The sequence below is a fragment of the Lethenteron reissneri genome, chromosome 56 (assembly GCF_015708825.2).
Source record: "Lethenteron reissneri isolate LAM-NWPU_2019-01 chromosome 56, ASM1570882v1, whole genome shotgun sequence".
Taxonomy (NCBI): Eukaryota; Metazoa; Chordata; class Hyperoartia; order Petromyzontiformes; family Petromyzontidae; genus Lethenteron; species Lethenteron reissneri.
This window is the reverse complement of record NC_083834.1, coordinates 8,575,278-8,600,811: the sequence shown is the minus strand read 5'-3', so window position 1 is coordinate 8,600,811 and position 25,534 is coordinate 8,575,278. Positions and strand designations below refer to the sequence as shown.

Here is a 25,534-nt window from a genome sequence, read left to right as displayed (position 1 = left end):
CCAACCGTGCTAATCGTAGATTAGCGTTGGCATTTGGTGGTAACAAAGCACCACGGATAAAATGTAAACAGGGCGCGCGCGTGTTGCCTTATATAACAGGTGGCGTGTTCCTTTGTCCACGGCTCATAATTAAGCAGGCGTACGGGGGCATTGACATTTCCCATACTGAGTTCGAACCGCATCTCAAATGTGTCTAAGGACGTGCATGAAAGGGGGTGGAGGCGCTATTTTTTTTTACGATTCGCTGCTAACACCGAATGCCGTGTTTGCGGCTGTCAGCGTCCGAATCGGCGTCTGCAATCGGTTCGGAGGCGGAATAACCCCGTCGATGAGCTGGAGCCGCCCTGAATCTGACCTTGCGACTGCGGCCCTGTTGCCCTGCAACCCTCTGCTGCGGTTTTAAACACACGCACGTTGGCCATGTTACTGCTACTACTGCGTTTGGCAGCGGTGCACAAATCACGATGAACAACAACGACAACGACAAAATAATTCTAGATTTGAAGCTTTCGTGACTGCAAGGATTCATACTCTTAGGTTTATTCGGTAAAGTCACGTGGGTGAAAATAAATAATAAAAATAATAGAAATAATAATAGAAATAAAAATTGTATTTCTATTATTAGTTATATTATTATTTCTATTACTTTATTATTTATTTTCACCTACGTGACTTTACCGAAAAAACCTAAGAGTAACGACAAAATACATTGGTCAATAATAACGCTGTGAGTATGACATTAAAGAGGAACAAAACGTATGTAACGGGCGACGTTTCGGGCATCAGCCCTTCTTCATAGCACATGTCACGCTATGCTCCTGAGAAAAAAAAAGAGCCTTGCGACTCCAACTATTTTAGATGCATGTGTGTTCAATTTCTTTCGCACCGTACGTAGCCATCCGTGCTAATCGGAGTTGCGGGGGAAGGACAAAAAAGGGTTATTGCCCGAAACGTCGCTGAACTATGTACGTTTCCTTGTAAGGTCACGCACGCGGTTTTCACCGAAGATGACCATCGCGTCGAGTTACGCTGCACTATGGACACTCGCAAACAACTCTGCGTACTTACAAAGACCGCAGCAGCGTGGCTTGAAGCACTGCAAACACCGGCGTAGATAGGACTCGGTACCTGCGGAATGAGGGTGGGGTGGTCACGCGGGCGTCAAAGGTCTGAGCGGTCGAAGGGCTTCGAGACGAAACAGACAATCTCGGTCAACGCGTCGAGAGCTTTGTCAGCCAGGCAGCCTTGAACCCTCTGCGTTGTCGCCCAAGCGTCAAGCCGACGAGGATGCGATAACGGAGTGGCAGCAAGCGAGAGAGAGAGAGAGAGGGCGGGAGAGAGCGAGCAAGAGACCCGCTAGCCACTCCACTCGACGCATCGGTCTGCCGAGCCACAGTTGCGCCACGCGATAACCCCAAGTGGGGGTGGGGGGCGGGTGATGGGGGGGGGGGGTCCTTGTTCGTTTGCGTTTCCAGGGACTTGCAACAGACGGCGTTGCCGCCTACTCCGAATAGGGGGCCCACACGTGCAATCATCTCGCTGGGGTGTGGTTTTGTTTAATAAGGCGGGAACTGGATAAATATTGATAAATCATCGCGAAACAGAACAAATAGTTACAATTCGACGAAAAAATGTGTGAGCCCGCACGGGCGAAGGCGTGGAGCCACGGTGTAAATTTCCACGGGTTTATTTTGCGCGGTGGAAACTTGCTCGAGAGAGAATTTAGTGGCGTTGTTGCGACTGTTTTAGTATCCATACTCTTTGGTTCTTTCAGAAACAAATAAAAGAAAGCGCTTTACTACCTGACGATGGACGCTTGTGTTGCGCCCGAAACGTCGTGATTTATTTAATTTTATTTATACCTACGTGACTTTACCGCTTCAAATCAAGATTGTTTTTGTATCATTGTCCAACGTCCCCAGATGAGCTGTTAATGTCTTCACTTGCGTTCATCGATCGATCATTACGAAACAAAGGCAAAGGTTTCCCGTGAAGCCTTGACAGACTGTTGGGGCAAGTGCTGTTAACGAGTAGCACCTATGCAGGCCGGCACGGCACACTAATCCTCAATAGGTGTTAGCCGTGAGCGGGAATCGAACTCAGATCTCCGAGTTCATAGCGCAGTGCCGCTACACTCCCACGCCCCCCCCCCCAAACACTCCCCCGCCCCCCCAAGCACTCCCTCGCCCAACCCACAAGAATTCCCCCGCCCCCCCCCCAAGCACACCTCCGCCCCCCTAAGCACTCTCCCGCCCCCCAAACCACTCCCCCGCCCCCCTAAGAACTCCCTTGCGCAGTTACAATCTTTCTTGGCCTTGGTCTCCAGTCGTGTGTGCGTGTGTGTGGAGTTTGCATCCTCTTTAGGAGGCTCGTGAAAGACGCTGCTGGGCAGTTGGAGGCAGTCGCCCTCCAACAACAACGGAGGGCGGAGGAGCGACGCTCACAACAACGAGCGGAGCGCCGGGTGGCTAAAGCACAGCAAGTTGGCACAGTAGGGGGCACAGGTGGTGCATCAGCCACTCATCTCAGTCAGTCGACCCGTGGCACCTGCTGGGTCTGCCCCGTGACCCTGCCATCGGGTTTTCGACACTTCACGTGGCCTCAAGGTGCACATAGCCTGGTTCAAGCGTCGTGGTGACGTCACCGCCACTTCGTGGCGAACGGCGGTTGCTGTTGGAGTTTGCATCTTCTTCCCCTGCTCGGCGGAGTGTGAGTGAGCATGCGAGCGAGTGAGTATGTGTGAGGTTGTGTGGAACTTCCATGTTCTCCCCCTGTTCTCTATGTATGTACGTTGAACTTATTTCGCACCGTAACGTAGCCAGCGGTGCCAATCGGAGGTGCGGCTCAGCAGCGTGAATTGTGCGTGACGAGTGAGCGCGTGAGTGGGGAGAAGTCCGTGTGTTCTCCCCCTGTTCGGCATCGGTTTCCCCGGGTTCTCCGGGTTTTCTTGCCATCGCTCAAAAAAAACCTCCTCCATACAATGCACCTTGTATTCGGCTTAAAACATCCAAATGCTGACAAACTGCATCGCAAACAACTCGATTAGGATTACACAGAGGGGCAGTAACATCGCCTCCTGTTGCGGAAACCTGGCAGGACCCTCCTGAAAAGAAAGTAATAAGACTCAATAAGAAGTTGCTGGTAAAAAAGAGAGTACTACTTATTATTACAATAATACTAATAAAATCGAGCACGTGTTTGTGTTCCAATGGCAACCGCTCGCACAAACCGCGCCCAGTGTGACGTGGCTCATTGTGACATCACCAAGCCCCGCCCATCACCTGCCGTCGAGCGGCGCACGTGGGAAAATGGGGGTGATACTTTCCTCCAATTATCTCGGTGAATATCCGCGGGTAGTTGAGAAATCGAACCGATACCAGGCAGAGCAATCGCCTGTGTGGAAGAATTGGGCAGCCCAGCTGCCGACTGCATGAAGAAACCCCATCAGATACAAAAATCCAAAATTAATTTAAGCTCATTCCAGGCGAGAGAAAGAAGCATCTCCGTTTATTCGACGTCCGACCAACACTTTTTTTTTGTTGGCACGGCGTCTAAAAGCAGGGTGCGCTTCGCGTGGCTAAAGAGACGTGGGGTTGAAAGTGACCTCAGTCGTAGTTCTGCGGCGTCCTTCTTCGAGGGACCACCCTGCGACACAGCGTGGTGCACTGCTCGCTGCGGCGAGTTCCGGACGAAATTGTCGAAGCCACCCCCCCCTTGCCCCCCCCCTTGCCCCCCTCCTCCTCCTCCGGTAGCTGATTTGGAGTGCGCAACAAAAAACCTCTCTAAGCCGGGCTCGAGTAAAACCGGGATTGCGGTGAGTCGGGAAAGCTCACCCCCCCTCTCCTTAATAAACAACGATATGCAGAGTATAAGTTATTAATCTTTATATTCTTGGTTCTTTCGGTAAAGTCACGTAGAAGGTAAATAATAAAATAATAAAATAATATGTTTTTTTTTCTTTTATTATTTACCTTCTACGTGACTTTACCGAAAGAACCAAGAATATGAATCCCTGCAGGCACGAAAACTTTAAATCAAAATATATGAATCTTTGTAATCTTTGTAGCTCTACACGGTCACCTGAGCACAGGCGCAACAGTCGTCGACAATGCCGAGCGGCCGGCAACAAACGGCGCCGTCAAACATTGCAATATACTAGAGTGCAACTCGTTTCTCGCATTGAGCGAGGTGGGGAGGGGTGACGAACGATTGGAGTGGAATTGCGAAGTGGAGCGGTGCGAGGGAAGAAGCAGACAGAGGAGTGTTGTGACCTGCAGAGTGGTGAGTGGGTGAGTGAGTGCATGACTGATGTGGTAGGTGAGTGGGTGGGCGAGTGTGTGAGCGAGCGATTTGGTGGGGCGAGTGGGTGGCCCGGTGAGTCGAGGAGTGGGTCTATAAGTGGACGGATGAGCGAGCAGGTGAGAGTGGGTGAGGGCGTTGTTGTGGCCTGCGGTGTTGCTCGTCGTGATGTGTGAACACAGGGTGGTGGATGGGACGAAACAGTCGGTGGCTGCTAGAGACCGAGTCCTCTTCACCCGTGAAGGAATCAAGGAGCGAAGTTGACAGGAACCACATCCATGGTTGGCGCAGCGTGGGAGACGTGGTCTAAATAATCAACGATGATTTTGATGCTGCTGCTGCTGTCGAAGGAACCTCACATTTCTCCCCAGCCCAGGAAATACCGCGCCTGGTGTGCAAGAGGTCCGTCGGTTCGATCCCGACCTGACGCCTATAGATTTGGAGTTTGAGTGTCTCTTTCTCTCCCTGGTCGCATGGATTTTTCTTCTTGATCTCCGGTCCCCCCCCCCCCCGCACCGCCACGTTTAGAATCAACGGCACGCGTTTAGATCTCTTTGCTGCTATACATTTCCGCACACGATGAGCCTCTTCGTGGGGCTATCATTTGTGATAGCCAGGGCCGCTTCTATAGATGAGCTGTATCGCTCAGTGGTGAAGCCTTACTTGGTAAAACAAAATAAAATAATTTAGTATCGGTCTGGGCCCCTCGTTCATTTGTGGAGTTTGATCAGCAGCAGCCTCATTCCGTTTGCCGGTTGAACCCATCGTAAACACAGCTGACCCCTAACCACCGAATATCGATCAGCGTTGATTTCCCGCGGATTTATCACGCGGGGAATTGGGATCTCTCCCGACTCATTACACCCCTGCCCCTCCAAAACTACGACTTATCTCACGCTTAACCAACGGTTAAGGGGTTTTATTTGATTTTATCATGATTAGTTTGATATGGATTTGTGTTTTACCAGACGAACAACATTAAGCACCGTCATCATCGTCAGCAGCAGCAGCAACCATGGTCAATCCACTGCTGGAATTAACACCTCCCGAAGCCACCACCAGTGGTGCCTCGTGCACGTGCCTGCCTGTAACTCAGCACTGTGAAAGCAGCGGCAGCAGGGGTTGGTGGACCACACACAGATGCGCCGTGGAACTCTATTCCCGTGGCACGACAAGGAGGAGCCGTACTCTGACTCGCGAGGAGAATGAGGTACGTAAAATGTGGACTCCATCAGTTCCATCTGTGTGGGATAGAGCGTTGTCCCCTCGCATGCGTGGGTTTTCTCCGGGTGCTCCGGTTTCCTCCTGCAAGTAAACACTCATTGATTGGCTGAAACGTTACCATCATCATCTATCGAGGACTGCAGAGCTTGGGAAAGAGTTGGCGCTGGCTCACTGCCTCGCTCCTGCTGCTGCCGCCTTCCCGATCGTCCGTGGTTCCTCCATGCGTGTTTGAGTCGTTCCCTCTCTCTCTGAGTCGTCCTCTCTCTCTGAGTCATCCTCTCTCTCTCTTTCTGAGTAGTAATCTCTCTATCTCTGAGTCGTCCCCTCTCTCTCTGAGTCGTCCTCTCTCTCTGAGTCGTCCCCTCTCTCTCCTTCTCCGAGTCGTCCCCTCTCTCTCTGAGTCGTCCTCTCTCTCTCTCTCTGAGTAGTAATCTCTCTCTCTGAGTCATCCTCTCTCTCGTCCACCTTCTCTCTCCGAGTCGTCCCCTCGATCTCTCTGAGTCGTCCTCTCTCTCTGGGTTGTCCTCTCTCTCTCTGAGTCGTCCTCTCCCCTCTCTGTACGAGAGAGAGGAGCGAGCGCTGTGCAGTGGCGGCACATCCGATACAAGTCGACAGCATAATGATTACTACGACTGTCTACCACGACCCCCTGCGATGTCATGATCCGCCGAGCACCACCTGCACACGAGCTGATTTCATCGCTCCATCTACCCCGAGAGAAGCGTCCTCTGGGCGCTCGTTCCACTCTCCCGTGGCTGCTCCAACGTTGACCCTCCTAGCCACGTGTCAGCCCCAGCCCCACGTCGCTTTACTTGGCCGTGAGAAACTGTGCGTCGTTAGCCTACGCGCGTTCATCCTAATTCAACGTCTTCCTCTCCCAGACTCTCAGTGCGATACCAGAGGCGTTGTATCTCTCTCCCAGTGACCCCCTTTAGATGGAGGCGCACCTTGATAATGGCTTACATTAATTGCCTTACGCTCTCTCGCTCTCTATATATATATCTATTACCCGGTGTAAACCCCTTGGGGATGACGAGTTGTCTGTGTGTACTGCAAGGGTAATACACAGACACGCACACACAGGCACACACACACACAAAGAAACACACACACCCAGGCACGCGCGCGCGGGCGATCGATGGCCAAATAAGAGATTACTCGAGTCCAAGGCGGACGCGGGGATTGAGATGGATTCTCGGGTCACTTAAAATTCTCTCCCCCTTCGGCGTCCGACGATGACTCGCGGTGGGCTTCAAGAGCCGCGCACCGACTCCAAGAAGTCACGACGCGCACGCAGAGAGCTGGCGCGGTGGCCTCGTGTCGAGGAGTTCACCGGGACGAACACCCCCCCTTTCCCTCCCTAGCGCCTGAACTCCTCTAGACCCCTCTTCTTGGTTCTTTCGGTAAAGTCACGTAGAATGGAAATAAAAAATAAATAAATAAAAAACTTTATAAAATAATTCTCACGACGTTTCGGCCACAACGCAAGCAGCCGTCCTCAGGTGAAGAACAGGTCTGTCGAGAAGACAGCGTCTTCTAGACCCGTGTAGTAGACGGGGCTACCATAAGGGGGTTTGGGGGTGCGGGACCCCCGGGAAAATCCCATTGCGTGTGAGCCCCCCCGCCCGCCCGCCCCCACCACCCCAACGCCTTCAAACGAAACGGGAAGTACGACATCTGACACCGTGACGTACAAGTGCATGTCGCTCCCCACCCACCCACCCCCAAAGCGCGGGGCCCGGGGCGATTGCCGCGATTCGCTGTATCCGAGGGGGGGGGGGAGGGGGGAGGACGCCTCTGCGTGTAGGCTCCGGCGCAGTTGCACCGCCTGCACCCTCGATAGCCCCACGCCCACCGCTTTGTGGCGTCTCGTTTTTGGAAACGTCCAGACGTTAATTTGTTTGTTTCGTCTCGTCTCTGTCCCGTTCGCACGACGTCGTTAGCTCGCGCCGAGCGCCGTACGACGCTCGATCGATCCTCGTTAGCGGCACCGTGCGTGCGCGCATGCGTGCGTGCGTGCGTGCGCGCATGCGTGCGTGCGTGCGTGCGCGCATACACGGCGAATATTGAATTTGTTCGCGCGCGTGCGACTTTAACGAAGGCGAAGAGAGAAGAGAGGCTTCAAAGGGTGGAGATGAGAATACACCGAGACGGATATTGGGAATCATCTAACACGGAGAGGAGTTAGGGAGGAAGGGTGGGGAAGAAGCCGCGGCCGCCATCGCCGAAGAGGAAAAAAAGGCCTCCCTCCCTCCCCCCCACCACCACCTTCGTTTGAAACATCGCGGCACAACAATCGCAGCAGCAGCAACAACAAGAACAACAAACGAAACGATTGTCGCCGTCGTTATATCGCAAAGGGCCCGCGTCCTCCCCGAGTAGTTTTTTTTGAGCCACCGGTGAGGTTCTTGCCTTGGTCATTCTGGAGAATATCCATAGACGATACAGGACCTTCAATCGACTGAATTTACGTGAAGACCTTGATGGGCAAAGCGATAATTCCATAATTGCGGAGGTGTCATGCGGCTGTGCGTCCTTCCGCGCTGTACTCACAGCATGCCCGTCAAGAAGAACAGGAGGTCCCCTTGCTCTGAGCAGGTCGCAATCAAGCACTCTAAGAGAGACGGCTCTGTGAGGGTACAGCCTTGCAGTACTATGGAAAACGAAGACTCCTTCACCAACAAAAGGTGTTTAACCTGGTGTAGTGAATACACAGGAAATTACGATGTTATTGGTCCAGAAGGAATGGAGAAGTTCTGTGAAGACATTGACGTTGAACCTGAAAATATAATCATGTTTGTGTTGGCATCGAAGCTGGAGGCTAAGAAAAGCTGCAGGGAAAGTTTGGGTACTTGCGCTCGCTTCTCAATGATCCCATGTCCATCTTCTTGGTTCTTTCGGTAAAGTCACGTAGAAGGGAAGTAATATTTTATTACTTCCCTTCTACGTGACTTTACCGAAAGAACCAAGAAGATGAATCCCTGCAGTCACGAAAGCTTTAAATCGAAAGATCCCGTGTCCTTTAAGCAGATCTACAGATATTGCTTCGACTTGACTAGGGACAAAGGTCAGTGAAGTTTGGACATTGACACAGCCACGTTCATGTTGGCCCTGCTGCTGGGCAGATTTGGCCTCTCTTCTCCTCTTTCCATCAGTTCCTGGAGCAATGCAAATACAAAGTGGTCAACAATGATCAATGGTGCAATGTCCTGGGGTTCAGCCGGACTATGAACACAGACCTCGGCAACGATGATCAAGACGGCGCATGGCCAGTTCTCCTGGACGAGTTTGTGGACTGGCAGAAGCGAAAGCAGCCTTCGTAGGCAGCGTGAAGTCATACTCTTTGGTTATTTCGGTAAAGTCACGTAGGTGAAAATAACACATTCCTGCGGAGGGAGCTAGTAGGAACGTTTGGGTTGCTCGGTCAATGGCCAGGGTCAACAGCGGCGTGGTGTATTCCGCAAATATGCCCGATTGTGAGGGCAGATACAAGCCGGCGTAAGTAGGTTAAACGTTGAGTATAGCCCCACCCTCCCCACCCAGCCCCTCCCCAACCTCCCCTCCCCACCCAGCCCCACCCTACCCACCCAGCCCCTCCCTGCACGACGGACGGACACAATAATCCCCTGTGGGCTGGTGTAGCCAGGAGGTTCCTACCAGTAATAATAAATTAAATTAAAAAGTGAAAAACAACTAAATAAAATCACGACGTTTCGGGCGCAACACAAGCGTCCTTCATCAGGTGGGGACCACCACAGCGAAAACAGTTGCTGAGGTATGCCAAAGAGATGGCTTTGGAAAGGGGTTTTTATAGCTGAGGAGGGTGGGGGGGGAGAGAAACGAGGAAACTGTTTTCGCTGTGGTGGTCTCCACCTGATGAAGGACGCTTGTGTTGCGCTCGAAACGTCGTGATTGAATTTAGTTGTTTTTCACTTTTTTTATTTCATTATTATTTGCACCTACGTGACTTTACCTAAAGAACCAAAGAGTATGGATCCTTGCAGTCACGAAAACTTCAAATCGAGCGTGAAGTCAATCGCTAAGCCTCGTCCTTAGCCTCCTATCCCAACATCGGCGTCTCCCACCTCCAGGAGCCAAACGCGCCACTTAAATGGAAATACTTCAGCCGTACACATTTCAGCAGTTGTTTAACGCACGCGGAGCACACACAAGTTATACAGAGCTCAGAGACATGATAATTTAAACGTGAGCTATCGCTATCTCGTCCGTACATAAGCCTCTCGCTAACTCACCCAACTCGCGTATGCACACAGCGTGGTGATCGCCTTGTGCAGTACACATTGTATTGTATTTCAGCATTGTATGCATTTAAACAGACCCTGATCATTGCTTGTATATATGACCGGTTTGTATTGTACTGGAGTCTTGGCAAATGTTTTATCGTTTGAAAGCAAACTCACAAAACGGTTGTCGACCTGTGACAAAATAAAATAAAAATTGAATTATAATAAAACAGTAGTAATTAAAAAAAGAAAAAAAAGGAAGGGAGGGAGGGAGGGAGGGGAGGGAGGGGAGGGAGGGGAGGGAGGGGTGGTAGATGTTGGAACCTTAGCTGGGGTTACTCGTATTCCTGAGGTCACGGAGGTCGCGACTCCATGTGGTTTTGGGTTCTTGTTGAAAGGAGACAACTGAGATACAATTAGACGAGCTATGGAAATTAGATAACCTTAGACTCACACGGAGAACCCATGTGAGTCTATGGGTCTCTGTGTAAGTCTGCGGGTCTCTGTGAGAGTCTGTTGGTTTCTATAGATCGTGTAAGTGTGAGTATACGTGTCTCTACGTAAGTCTATGGATCACGTAAGAGTATTGGAGTCTATGGGTCTCTTTGTAAGTCTTGGTTCATCAACGTAAGTCTATGGGTCAGGTGAAAGTGAGTCTATGGGTCTCTATGCAAGGGCAGTGGATGTGAGTAGAGACGAAGCAAGGGACATAAGCTCATGGATGGAGAAGATCCGAGCAGCCCCTGCGACAGCGGGTTACTGTTTCGACGAACGAATCGTGAGCGCTCCGATTGATTTGAATCAATAACGGCCAAAGTAGTTTACAGCAGCACAACTGCGGGTCACTTTCCGATCAACGTTGGTGAACGGATGACAAAGACGTCGCCGCCACATCATTGACATCGAGACGTCTGTAGGACGTGATGTCATCCACTGCGCTTGAGATGATGTTGCTGATGACAATAATAATTACAACGATTTACACTTCTAAAGTGCCTGTCGCCGCGAGGTAACAAGGCCGCTGTAGAACAGGCACGAAGCACGTAGGCTTGCACGAATACAAATCCAATTCCAAACAAAGCATTCAATAATTTGTTTTTTTTAGGGAACCTTAAAAATAATTACAGAAACTGATCTGATCTGGAAGCAGGAATTAAATAATGAAAACTTCTGTTTTTCTTCTCTGTATTGAGTCTGTGGACAGTGTTGAGTCTGTGGACAGTGTTGAGTCTATGGGGCAGTGTTGAGTCTATGGACAGTGTTGAGTCTGTGGGCAGTGTTGAGTTTATGGGCAGTGTTGAGTCTACGGGCAGTGTTGAGTCTATGGACAGTGTTGAGTCCATGGGCAGTGTTGAGTCTATGGTGCAGTGTTGAGTCTATGGACAGTGTTGAGTCTGTGGGCAGTGTTAAGTTTATGGGCAGTTGTAAGTCTATGGTGCAGTATTGAGTCTATGGGCATTGATGAGTCTATGGGCAGTGTTGAGTCTATGGGTAGTGTTGAGTCTATGGGCAGTGGTGAGCCTATGGGCAGTGTTGAGTCTATGGGCAGTGTTGAGTCTATGGGCAGTGTTGAGTCTATGGGCAGTGTTGAGTCTATGGGCAGAGTTGAGTCTATGGGCAGTGATGAGTCTATGGGCAGTGTTGAGTCTATGGGCAGTATTGAGTCTATGGGCAGTGTTGAGTCTATGGGCAGTGTTGAGTCTATAGGCAGTGTTGAGTTTATGGGCAGTGTTGAGTCTATGGGCAGTGTTGAGTCTATGGGTAGTGTTGAGTCTATGAGCAGTGTTGAGTCTATAGGCAGTGTTAGTCTATGGGCAGTGTTGAGTCTATGGGCAGTGTTGAGTCTATGGGCAGTGTTGAGTCTATGAGCAGTGTTGAGTCTATGGGCAGTGTTAGTCTATGGGCAGTGATGAGTATATGGGCAGTGTTGAGTCTATGGGAAGTGTTAGTCTATGGGCAGTGTTGAGTCTATGGGCAGTGTTGAGTCTATGGGCAGTGTTGAGTCTATGAGCAGTGTTGAGTCTATGGGCAGTGTTAGTCTATGGGCAGTGACGAGTCTATGGGCAGTGTTGAGTCTATGGGCAGTGCTGAGTCTATGGGCAGTGTTAGTCTATGGGCAGTGACGAGTCTATGGGCAGTGTTGAGTCTATGGGCAGTGTTGAGTCTATGGGCAGTGTTAGTCTATGGGCAGTGTTGAGTCTATGGGCAGTGTTGAGTCTATGGGCAGTGTTGAGTCTATGGGCAGTGTTGAGTCTATGGGCAGTGTTGAGTCTATGAGCAGTGTTGAGTCTATGGGCAGTGTTGAGTCTATGGGCAGTGTTGAGTCTATGGGCAGTGTACGTGTGAATGTTGAACTGTTGTCGCACCGTGCGTACCCAACCGCACTAATCGGAGGTGCCGGGTGAAAGGAAAACAAAACTAAACGCAACACAAGAAGCAGTTCTAAAAATCTATAAGTTTTCCATCTTAGAACCAATCTAGCAAACACCGGTTCGCAAAATCTCGCCCACAAAAACCAATTCCTGCTGCTGCCAACAACCGAACACGGGAGATGCCAATTCCCGGACTGATGGCGATTCCTTGCTGGGAAGTAATCCTGATATTCAAGTATGTTCACGAACACAAACACGTGCATTCGTGTTAATGGGAACCAGTTTGAACACAATTGAAATAATACGACGTGATTTGTTGAAACAGATGTTATCAACCCATTTGTGCTGACTTTGAGCCATCCTGTCCATCTCAACCGGTTCCGGGTTCATCTGAACCTAGGTCGACTCAGCCTTAAACGAGGAGCTGTTTGCAAGGTGTTAACATCGCCACTGGGAAGACAAAGGCGGTCGGGCTCGTGTACAGTGCCGGCCTGAATAGGTGCTGCTACTCGCTAACAGCACTTGCCCCAACAGTCTGTTAAGGCCATACGGGGGATCTTTGTCTTACATCCTATAACCAAATCACCTCCGGAATGAATGCACTCGATCTCACCAGATCTCGGAAGCTAAGCAGAGTTTTAATATTGTGTATTATTATTATTTATTATTGTTGTTGTTATTGTTGAGCTCGTATAGCCACGAGGGTGCATGCACAAATCTTTGTTCCTACAGCACGCGGTGGGGCGGTGCTTGCGCGGGGCGCCAATTGGATCGTCAACAGCGCGGGTGTCGTGAGAGATGGCGACGGTTTTGGGAGGGGCCTCATCCAGCAGTGGGTAGATCACGGCCGCTGCTTCGCTGTTGAGATTGTAAATGTTCTGGATTTACTCTTCCACACACTATCGGTGTTGCTGGACTCGTAACGAATTGGCACGTTCTGCTCAAGTGACAAAGCTTACTGTTTGGCTGTGTCGGGTGGTGGCGGGTTTGACGACGCATTTTTATTTACGCGACCTATCCAAACAAAACCTGTGTTGTGGACTTTGTTAAGCCTCTGGCTTTTTGGTTTGTATTTTATTGCGCTCCTTGCTATGAACTCACGCGTCCTTCGTAAAATACACTTTGTATGCTCGCAGTTATCGATGCTCGTCTTTGTAATGGACGGAGATGACAATGCGTTGGCACTTGCAAGCTGAAACATCTGGGCCGTACGCTGGAATTTCAGAATGCGTGTGTGCGCACACGTGACTCACTGCCGCTCGTCAGCATCGTCGCCAGCCGTAGACAGATTTATCCACTGCTGGATTAAAGGGTCCCCCCCACCCAACCCCATTCTACCCCCCATTCATCCATCCATCACAAACGCGCGATGCCACGATCAATACTTCTCGTCGTTCGATCGCCTCCACTCACGTCGCCTCCCTTAGCTGCGATTTCACCGTCCTCCTCCACTGACCACGATCCTTTCTGGCCTATCTATGGTGCTATGGAGAAGGGTCATTGCCTGAAACGTTGCCTGTTACATAGTTTTTTTTTACTTTGAAAGCCACAAAAACAAAGATCCCCCGTGTAGCCTTCACCGACTGTTAGGGCAAGTGCTGTTAGCGAGCACCTTTGAAGGCCAGCACGGCACACGAGGGGGTGTGTGGCCAGCACCACGCCCGGCCGCCTTTGTCTCCCTAGTGGCGATGCTCACACATCACACCACGTAGTAATTTGAGGCTGAGTCGACCTAGGGGAGGCCCAGGACCGGTTCAGACAATCGTCACTGGGTGTTGTCCACACACCCGCGCACGTGTTGTTATTGCGGGACGTGTTCAGCTTCCGGCCGTTGTGTGTCCTGCCGAGGCCGCATTCACTTGGTCGACGGTTTGACATCTGCGGGTTTTCTCACTTCCCCTGCGCTGTTTCCGCGTGCTCCCTGGTCAATTTATGAGTGCTGTAGTGTAAACACGGCGCAAATTCCGAGAACAAACTCCCTTATCTCGTACGTCCGGGGGGTTTGCGCGCGCTCTTTGGCTGCTGTTCCACAGTTTTCCAAGCGTTTAGCAGGAGCGTGTTGAAGGCGGCGTCTTTGCTGGGGTTCTTGAGTGCTCTTGCGCTAGCTTCCTTACACGCTGGGCCACGTGAATGCGTTGCGTTGCGGCTGTTGGGCATTTGCGGGGAACGGCAGTGGGAGAGGTTTTAACGCGCGCCGCGCTACGAAACCGGCGACCCGAGTTCGACTCCCGGGCTCACGGCCAACACCTAGGCGACGAGTTTTTGTTCAATCGGTCCGAGGCCTCCCCTAGGCTGACTCGGCCTCTAATGCGGTGTAAAAAAAAACATCGCAAGGGGGGGGAGACAAAGGTGGCCGGGCGCGGTGCTTGCGGCCCACCCCATCGTGTGCCGTGCCGGCCTTCATAGGTGGTACTCGCTAACAGCACTTGCCCCAAAAGTATTCAAAAGGCTATACGGGGGATCTTTGTCTTTGTGAGCATTTGCTCTCTCGCGTCGTCTCTCTCTCTCTTCATTAATCCTCTTCATGAACGAAAGCAAATGAACACCCCATCTTCAGCCAATCAGATGCTCGCACGGCGCGTCGCTGCTGAGACCCATTCCGCGTTGGTGTGTGGAAGCGGTGTGTGTGTGTGCTCGATTCACGTGAAACTGATATGGAACAATTGATTTGGTGATGCTGCTGCTGCGTTGGCTGTGTTGCCCAATCACAATTACACAAAACGAATCAACACGTTCGTCAACAACAAGAACGCTGCGTTGCCTTAACAGGCGACGTTTCGGGCAATGGCCCTTCTTCATAGCACGTGGTGATATACAACAAAACAGTTGCCAGGAAGGACAATTTCTCCCTTGAAAAACACAACTTCCCTGAGAATGAATTCTCCTTTAAAATAATAGATGCGCGTGATTTGAGAGCATGAAACAAATAACGTATCATGGGACTTTTTTTTGTCAGTATCAAAGTATGAAAAAGCTGTCCCATGACTTAGCTGCTCACCCCGAGCTACGAATGCCCTGACACGTGTGGCATTGTGCTGGTGCTGCTCGCCCTGCGGCGTCGTTCTCTGGTGTGACACCGGCGGTAAGACGAGGCCATGAAGAAGGCTGCCGTCTCTGCTGTAGGCCAATGGTTTTCAAATACAATGCATCATATATTAATTACCAGAGCGTGTTTGTTTGCATGTTCACCACAAGTGATGTGTGTCGTTAATGAAGACTTGCAAAAGGTTTCTTATTTGGTGTTTGAACATCATGACGCCTCCTGTTTTGTTGTATTGCCCCGCCAGAAAGGGTACAACCTGGCTCTCGTTTCTCAAGGTTGAACCTTGAAATAATAGCCAGAGGCGACGATGACTGAAGGCTACCAGGTGAGGTCAAGTTCAGGACACACGCAATATCTGGGACACGTGGCCAGGATGGAGGATGAACTGTCATTGGCCGTGAAGGATGGCGTTGGAGGTAACACTGTGGGGTGTTCCGGGGGGGGGGGGGGTGGCGGCGGGCAAGACGAAGACCACGATCTTCAGTGGACATTAAACATTCAACACCGGCCCAGAAGGTGGATGTTGTCTCGGTTTGGAAGACGCAGAGAAACAGGGAGAACGCGGAGACGCTTCAAGGAGACGTTCGTGGTGGTGGCAATGGCCCAAACAGCCCCGCAAAGGCCAAGATACTAGAGCACGGCACGTGTACCGATGTCCTGTAGCGTGTGCGTATTCTAGGTGCCGTGTGAAGATTCGTGCAACATTGTCTAGGCACATGGCAGAATAATGTACGTATGTCAATATATATGATGCGTGGGGGGCGGTGGTGGAGCAGTTAGCACGCTGCACTACGAATCGGGCGACCCAGGTTCGATTCCCGCTCACGGCCAACACCGGTGGCGATTATCTGAACCGATTCTGGGCCTCTCCTAGGTCGACTCAGCGTCAAATGAGTAGCTGGGGCGACGTGTAAACATCGCCACTAGAGAGACAAAGGGGGCCGGGCGTGGTGTTGGCCACCCACCCCCTCGTGTACAGTGCCGTGCCGGCCTTTATAGGTGCTCGCGAACAGCACTTGCCCCTACAGTCTGTTAAGGCTATAGGGGGATCTTTATGTGAACACTCACACGTGTGTGCATACCAGCAATAGTCCACGTGTGGTGTATGTGTGGTGTGTGTGTCCCGCGATACGGTGCACATTGACACGTGTATCGATGTTGAACTTCTTTCGCACAGTACGTAGCCAGCCGTGCTATCAACGTACAGACAAATGAACGCTACGCTGCACTGATGATTCATAGCAAGGGTGAAACCGGAAAACTGTTTTACCATCGTGCAGCTGCTGCTGCCTCTGAATAATAACACGGCCATCATTTCTACTCTCTTGAGTTGGTGGTTTTGACAAGGCTGTGTGGTGACGTCGCGTGACGTGCAAGGCACGATGGGAGGACCCAACGGACGCATCCCACGGCCACATTCGCGCCGATTGCCGTCGAGAATCCTCCGTCTGTGAGCAATTACATTATTACGGTTGCGTTCTTTGAGTTACCGGTAACCACTAATGATAAACGGTTACCGGTGTTACAGCCGGCAATGAAAACAGGAGGTGTTCAGATGTCCAAACACCAAATAAGATTCTAGATTTGAAGCGTTCGTGACTGCAAGGATTCATACTCTTAGTTCTTTCAGTAAAGTCACGTAGGTAAAAAATGAAATTAAAATTAATAAAAATAAAACAATACAATCACGACGTTTCGGAGGCAACACAAGTCTCCGTCATCAGGTGGATTTGCTGCATCACTTGATGCAGCAAATCTGGCTGTGACGGTCCCACCTGATGACGGAGACTTGTGTTGCCTCCGAAACGTCGTGATTTTATTGTTTTATTTTTTATTAATTTTAATTTCATTTTTTACCTACGTGACTTTACCGAAAGAACCAAATAAGATGCCGCTTGCAAGGATTCGAGTACCGCATGAACCACGCGTATTTGTGGTGAACATGCAAACTAAACAGACACGCAGAGGGGCTGCTACGCAGGCTGTCACGGTAACCACAGGGCTCGCGATCCAAGAGGGCATCGGTTCGATTCCCATTTCCTGGCGCATCGGTGGAAACGACGGTGGGCGAGATTCGTAGTCCATCAACAGCTGCAAGCACCCCCTACCCTCGCCTCTTGTCCACCCGGAGCAGTTTGGTCGGTAGGGTTGGTTGCGTGTTTTTGGGGCGGCGGTGGGGGGTAGAGTGTGGCTATTCCCACACATTCCAACAGGTCTGGTCGGCGTGGAAGAGTAGGCCAAATTTGATATGGGGGGAGGGGGTGGGGGGTGCCAAAGGTCAGGACAATAATAATAGTTACATTTGTAACGCGCGCAAATTTGCAGACGTAGTGGCCGCAACTCAGAGGCGCGGAGCCAAGCTCAGAGTCGCTCGAAAGCGTGACTGTAGAGGTGAGTGTTTAAGTGTCTCTTGAAGGAGGCGATTGAGGTGATGCTGCGAATGTGCAGAGGGATATCGTTCCAGACTGTTGGGGCTGCCACCGAGAAGCGGCGCATAGACATGACCATCCTGGATCTGGGGTTATTATTTTTATTTTAATAAATCACAAAGAGTTATTTCATTTATCTTACCAAATGTTCAAGGTGACTTACGTGACTACCAATGCATGCACGAATTCTCTTTCGAAATGGATTTAGGATCATTATTATTATTATTTTAAGATTACAATTTGTAACACTTTGAACCATCCATCCACTACGTTTTGTCTCAATTCATTTGGCGTTAGCTGATCGCGTTTTGTAAACAACTGGTGTGGGGTGACCCCTCCAGGAAGGATACATCGATCAACATGTAATTATGAAGATAGATAACACATTAACTTATATAATACTGGTAGGAACCTCCTGGTTACACCAGCCCACAGGGGATTATTGTGTCCGTCGTGCAGGGAGGGGCTGGGTGGGGAGGGTGGGTTTGGGTGGGGGGTGGGGCTGGGTGGGGAGGGGCTGGGTGGGGAGGGTGGAGAGGGGCTGGGTGGGGAGGGTGGGTTTGGGTGGGGGGTGGGGCTGGGTGGGGAGGGGCTGGTCACCCCGTGGTGCCCTTATACAACTGAACGTTTAATCTACTCACGCCGGCTTGTGCCCGGCCTCACAGTCGGGCATATTTGCGGAATACACCACGCAGCCATTGACCCTGGCCATTGACCGAGCAACCCAACGTTCCTACCAGCTCCCTCCGCAGGAATGTGTTACACAATCATAATTTTTTGAATGCCAGTGTTCATAGAAATAAAATAAGCCCACGTGTACTGGCTTTTGGGCCACCGCTTTATTTATTTACCCATTCATTTACTTGTTTCAATTATTGCTTCGGGAGCAGTGATTCAAATCGGCCAGCAAAACAGACATCGCACGAATCACGATCACGTTAAAAAGAGTTGATTTGCTGTTACCCGGCTGAGAACTCTGCCGTGTTGGGATGAGTCTCACGCACTCCGTGTGACTCTCTCGCGGTGGAGTTATTCGTCTGCCACCAGCAAGGATGCAATGCAATCAGTTTCGCGGCGAACGTCAGTGGCGAGCGATACGGTGTAGGGACAGGACTAGCCCCTCCACGATCTTCCCCACGAACCACCGTCACCTTCACTGAACCCGCACAGACGAGCGCGGTGAAGTATGGTCAAAGAAACCCCCATGACCGGACACGATGTGGGGAGGCGTTCATCCAGCCGTGGATTGACAAAGGGTCGTGAATGAATAACCTAGGTGGAGTGTGTTTGTGTGTGTTGACCGACAGTGTGGGGAGCGGTGGTGCAGCGGTTAGCGCTACGCTACGCTTCGAAACCCGGCGACCCGAGTTCGATTCCCCCTCACGGCCAACACACAGTGACGATTATCTGAACCGGTCCTGGGCCTCCCCTAGGTCGACTCAGCCTCAAATGAGTACCTGGTTCGGTGTGTAAAACATCGCCACTGGGGATACAAAGGCGGCCTGGCGTGGTGTTGGCCACCCACCCCCTCGTGTGCCGTGCCGGCCTTCATAGGTGCGCGCTAACAGCACTTGCCCCAACAGTATATATCAGGTTATACGGAGGATCTTTGTCTTTGTTTGTTGTAACCGATAGTACTTGTGATACTAGCACAAAGGTGTATACTAGATGCACGTGCGTCAATATATGATGTGTACACTGTCACGTGTTTGCGTCCCAGTAATAGCACACAGATGTAGTAGAGTGTGTGTGTGTGGTGTATGTGTGGTGTATGCGTGGTGTATGCGTGGTGTATGTGTGGTGTATGTGTAGTGTATGCGTGGTGTATGTGTAGTGTATGTGTAGTGTATGCGTGGTGTATGTGTAGTGTATGTGTGGTGTATGTGTGGTGTATGTGTGGTGTATGTGTAGTGTATGTGTGGTGTATGTGTGCCATGATACAGTGTACACTGGCACGTCCATGTGTGTTGAACTTCTTTCGCACCGTACGTAGCCAACCCTGCTAACCGGAGGTGCAGGGGAAGGACAACAAACTGAACACAAACCAAAAAAATCAGTTCTAAAGTAATGAGTGTCGCTTGGCTTCCTAATACTGCATCGGTAACGCATGATCATGATTTACTCTACCAATCTCTACTGATGCACACAGCCCATGTAACGTGTTTGTACGTAACACAATACATGTAACCCACGCGGAAACATGCACACACACACGTATTCACACACACACAAAGACAAAGCTCCACCCGTATAGCCTTCACGTGCTTTTGGGGGCAAGTGCTTGTTGGCGAACATCGATTAGGGCTGGCGCGGCACACGAACGGGTGGGTGAGCAGCACCGTCTTAGGCCGCCTTTGTCTCCCTAGGGGCGATGCTCATACACCGCGCCTGGCACTCATTAGAGGCCGAGTCGACGTAGAGGAGGCTCAGAACAGCTTCAGATAATCATCGCTCGTAGCACAGCAGCGCCTGACCGCTGCACTATCGCTCCCCACACGCATGTACTCACGCACACACAGACAAAGAACTCACCCCCCCCCTAAAGACTTTAACAGTCTGGCAGGGCAAGTGTTGTTGATGAGGCAGGGCGGACGCAGACACGTGTACAACAACAACAACCGCCATTCGCCACCAAGTGGCGGTGATGGTACCACGGCGCCTGTGCCAGGCTAGGTGCACTTGAGGCCACGTGAAGTGTCGACGGCTCAGTGGAAGGAGGTCACGGCACGGCCATGGGTTGATCGACCGAGATGACTGGCAGATGCCCCCACCTGTGCTCCAAAACTGTGCCAGTTCTCTGCGTTTTATCCACCCGACGCTCCCACTCGCTGTTGTGAGCGTCGCTCTTCTCGCCTCTCCGCTGTTGCTGGAGGTCGACTGCCCAGAGGGAGCGAACGTCCACCCCCCCACCCTCCTGTACCCACATTAGTCCATCGCTTCTCGAGCCCGTGCCGCGCCCGTACACACACACACGTACGTACGCACGCGTGTACTCACACACACACACAGAGGGGGGGGGGTGCTGTACACGTCACTTACTTGTTGAGACGCTGGCTTTTATATTAAATTCTTGCTGCCGCTGCTGTTGCTGCTGCTGCTGCTGCTGCATGCGCTGATGTTACCCTTGTGCCCCGTTAGCAGGCCATCTCAATTACTTGGTAGGGGGGGGACGTGATGCATGTCTCCTGTCTCGCGGGGATGAGGTGCAGTGGGCACAACGTGGACAAGTTGGTGGGCCCTCTCTGTCTCGGCTCAAGCTGGCCGGCTCGCTTGGCTTGCCCCAGCACGGCCTCTAGACCTATTCAGATGATTTACACAAAGCCGATGAGGCTGAGCTATTGTTGTCTGTGCCTCCTTCCACTCGCTCGCTCGCCTCGGTCTCTCTGCGCCAGAGGCTGACGCTTTGCTTCTTTGCAGCGGCGCAATCGCTGGGAATTTAAATTATGTCCTGCCTCCCTCCTCCTCCTCCTCTCCCTCCCTTCCCTCCACCACCACCACCCCCGCCACCAACCACCCCTGCTGCTGTTGCTGCAGCCCTATGCGTTTTATCCCCGCCTCTGCACACACAGAGAGACAGAACCCGCTCGCCTCGTGCACACAACGCCTCTCCACAGCGCCGCAAGCACTCGCTGTCTCGAGCGAGCACAACCACACGTAGCATCACACACTGACTCCATCCAATACAACCACAACCACTCTCATCAGCAGCATCACACGCTGACTCCATCCAACACAACCACAAACACTCTCATCAGCAGCACCACACGCTGACTCCATCCAACACAACCACAAACACTCTCATCAGCAGCATCACACGCTGACTCCACCCAACACAACCACAACCACTCTCATCAGCAGCATCACACGCTGACTCCATCCAACACAACCACAACCACTCTCATCAGCAGCATCACACGCTGACTCCATCCAACACAACCACAAACACTCTCATCAGCAGCATCACACGCTGTCTCCATCCAACACAACCACAACCACTCTCAACAGCAGCATCACACGCTGTCTCCATCCAACACAACCACAAACACTCTCATCAGCAGCATCACACGCTGACTCCACCCAACACAACCACAACCACTCTCATCAGCAGCATCACACGCTGACTCCATCCAACACAACCACAACCACTCTCATCAGCAGCATCACACGCTGACTCCATCCAACACAACCACAAACACTCTCATCAGCAGCATCACACGCTGTCTCCATCCAACACAACCACAACCACTCTCAACAGCAGCATCACACGCTGTCTCCATCCAACACAACCACAAACACTCTCATCAGCAGCATCACATGCTGACTCCATCCAACACAACCACAAACACTCTCATCAGCAGCATCACACGCTGTCTCCATCCAACACAACCACAACCACTCTAATCAGCAGCATCACACGCTGACTCTATCCAGCACAACCACACTCATCAGCAGCATAACACGCTGTCTCCATCCAACCCAACACAACCACTCTCATCAGCAGCATCACACGCTGACTCCATCCAACACAACCACAAACACTCTCATCAGCAGCACCACACGCTGACTCCATCCAACACAACCACAAACACTCTCATCAGCAGCATCACACGCTGTCTCCATCCAACACAACCACAAACACTCTCATCAGCAGCATCACACGCTGTCTCCATCCAGCACAACCACTCTCATCAGCAGCATCACACGCTGTCTCCATCCAACACAACCACAAACACTCTCATCAGCAGCATCACACGCTGTCTCCATCCAGCACAACCACAACCACTCTCATCAGCAGCATCACACGCTGTCTCCATCCAGCACAACCACAACCACTCTTATCAGCAGCATCACACGCTGTCTCCATCCAACACAACCACAAACACTCTCATCAGCAGCATCACATGCTGACTCCATCCAGCACAACCACAACCACTCTCATCAGCAGCATCACACGCTGTCACCATCCAACACAACCACAACCACTCTCATCAGCAGCAAATACAACACGCATGATGCAAGCATCACGACAACCACAGTCAGGATCACACGTGTTCTCCACCCAACACAACCACAACCGCTCTCGGCACCACCACCAGGAATACCACGAGCCTCCTGAATCACCACCACCACCACCAACAACAACAACAGCGACTCGCCAGCATTAGCAGCAACACCACCAGCACAAGCAGCAAGCGGCACCAGCGCAAGCACCAACTCAGCCATCACCACGAGCAACCATCTTCACCACCATAAAGTCAAAGAACCCCCGTGTAACCTGAACGCACTGTTAGGGCAAGTGCTGTGAGCGAGCAGCGCCTATGAAGGCCGGGCAGGGTACACCACCGCCACTACCACCACCACCGCCAACAACAACACAAGGATCACCACCCCAACCAGCAAGCACCACCACCAACAACAACAGGAGGATTGCCATCAACCCCACGCGGCTGCCTGCCTCCATCTCTCCCCTCCTCCCTCTCGCTTCTCTGCCGCTCCGTCCTCCATTCTTCTTCCTCCACTCCCCTCACCCCTCCCTCGGCTCGCCCCGACCTCAGCACCCACGCCACCCACCCCGCTCCCTCCCTAGCACTTGGAGGAAGGGAGAGGGGGGGGTAGACACTGGGGAGGAGGGTAGGGGGCTAGGGGGGTGTATGAAGGGAGCAGTTAAATTGTTGGGGGGGGGGGCGTGGAAAGTAAAATAATGACGCGTTGGGCCCTCCGTGTCGTCAGCCGCAATCCGCACGGAGTAACGCGACTCAGATGAGAGACGTGCGTTTTCAATTTGACGGAACCGCTTGCCGATGTCTGTGAGCTGCCGCCGAGCGTTCGTGCGGGTCACGGGGTGACCGGCGTCATTCGTGACGCAGACCCCCGCCGTTACTCGCATCCACCACGTGGCATTGCGGCTCTTGAAATATTGAGTGGAGGAGGAGGGGGGTGGGGTGGGTATTTTAGCCGAGTTTTGAAATGAATGAGTTATTCTTGTTACTTTCATCGCCGGAGGGGAATTAACGGAGTAACGAATGCCACCACCAACACCACCACCGTCATCTTCATCATCATCGTGGTTAAACGTAAAAAAATACTATCTCACATGAAGTTTTTTTTAAATATATAATTTCTCGCATAAACTGGTTTGTTTATAGATGGGTTTCTTTTTCACAATGGAAAATGACGAAATTATATTGACCATTTTGAGAAGGGTTGGCCAAAAGTTGTTTAAACGCTCATTTGAAATTGGCTGAAAACATCTTGATATGTAGAGGACTGCAGCGCTTGGGGAATTCGGCTCACTGCTTTCTATGAAGCTGATGGATCTCTATGCAACTCTATGGAGTCTCCGTGTAACTCTATGGGTCTCTTTGTGATTATATGGAGTCTCTGTGTAACCCTATGAGTCTCCATGCAACTCTCTGGATCTCTATGTAACTTCATGCAACTGCAATGTCCTGTCACTGCCACCACTGCCAGCGATTGTGGCCTTGTGGTCAGCCTTATTGACTTTTCTTGTTCGCCATTCCTACACTTTGCCCTCCGATCTGTTTGTAGTTGTGACTTTCTCACCCGCCCCTACTGGACGTATATTGGGGGGGGGGGGGGGAGAGGAGCTTCATAGCTCATCGGATTTCTCCAAGGATAAATAAACTTTCTGATTCCCTGCAGCATGAGCCGCGTAGCCTCAGTGGGGGCCTCGCCAGCTGAAATAATGAAACCTGAGTTTCTTGGCCAAAGAATATTTTGATTCAACAAAAAAAAAACACATCGAAAAGTGCCTAGCCAAGAACGGAGAGTCGTGCGTTCGTATTTGCACCGAGAGGCAGGCGGATTGAGCGCGTAGGTTAGAGAACGTACGTAGGGAAGCGCACATTGCATCGACTGTCGATCAGAACATCCGAATCTCTATTTGTACCGCAGGACGTCAACCGAGGAGACGGAACGATGCCACGAGGCGTCCGGTAGATTGTTGCATCCCCAAGGACCCGTGAAGGATTGCAATGACTTTGGGGTGAGCCTTCGTCCATCAGTGGGTTGATGATGGCTGATGATGATTGCGATTACCGTATTCGTGTTATGATAATGGTTGCATCGGGAAGCCCCGCCGAGTCTCATTTTCGAGATCGGCCTGCCAAGTTTTCGCAGCAGGGTGGCGACTACAATTTCACATTCGGGTGGGTCCAAGCCCAGATGAACTGGTTGCGGATCGGGGCATTGAGTCGTTGCACGGTGTCACGTGTCTCCTCTTCGTGGATGACCACGGTCGCACCGCTACTCCTGAGGTATCCGCATCTGCTGCTGCTGCCATGGTCTGTGCACTGGATTCGATTTCGGGTGGACCATGGGCAGTTTCGTGGAGGATCAAACCCCAGGGGATCTTCTGCGTTGGGTCTTTCACAACAACGTGCTTGTGTGTGAGTTACGTTGCCGCTGCCGCTGCGTAGCCCTGATTACGCAATTTGCCGGTACATTTTCAGCAGTGCATGGGCTGTTGTAGGTCAATACCGGTTACATTGCTATGATTCCCTTTTGGATTGCTATGGGAAGAAACCGGAGAACCGGGGGGGGGGGGGGGGGGGGAACCCATCACAGAACGGGAGGGAGGCGTGGGGCAGGCGGGGTGAGAACAAGCTCTATGCACAGAAAGGCGACCGCGACTGGAATCGAACCCGGGTGCGTCTTTCTGCGAGGTGTAAGCGTTATCACGACGCCAGCCTGTAGCCTCCTCTACACGGGCAAAGGTCGCCCGAGTCGGGAGTCGAACCGTGGATGCCTCTTTGCCGTGCGGCACAAATGTCACCACTTGACGCCACTCCTGCCGCTCATGACAATGGTGCTTAATTGAAATGGACCAACTCCATCCTCCTCCTCGTCCTCCGCATATTGGCTGGCTGACCCCCCCTCCCCCCGCCTTCGTTGCACACGTAC

At 51.7% G+C, this 25,534-nt stretch overlaps 1 pseudogene; it reads left to right on the top strand.

The window, feature by feature from the left end:
• The first annotated feature begins 8,064 nt into the window (after positions 1-8,064).
• LOC133357107 (DCN1-like protein 5) lies at positions 8,065-8,846 on the top strand (annotated as a pseudogene).
• Positions 8,847-25,534: the final 16,688 nt, after the last annotated feature.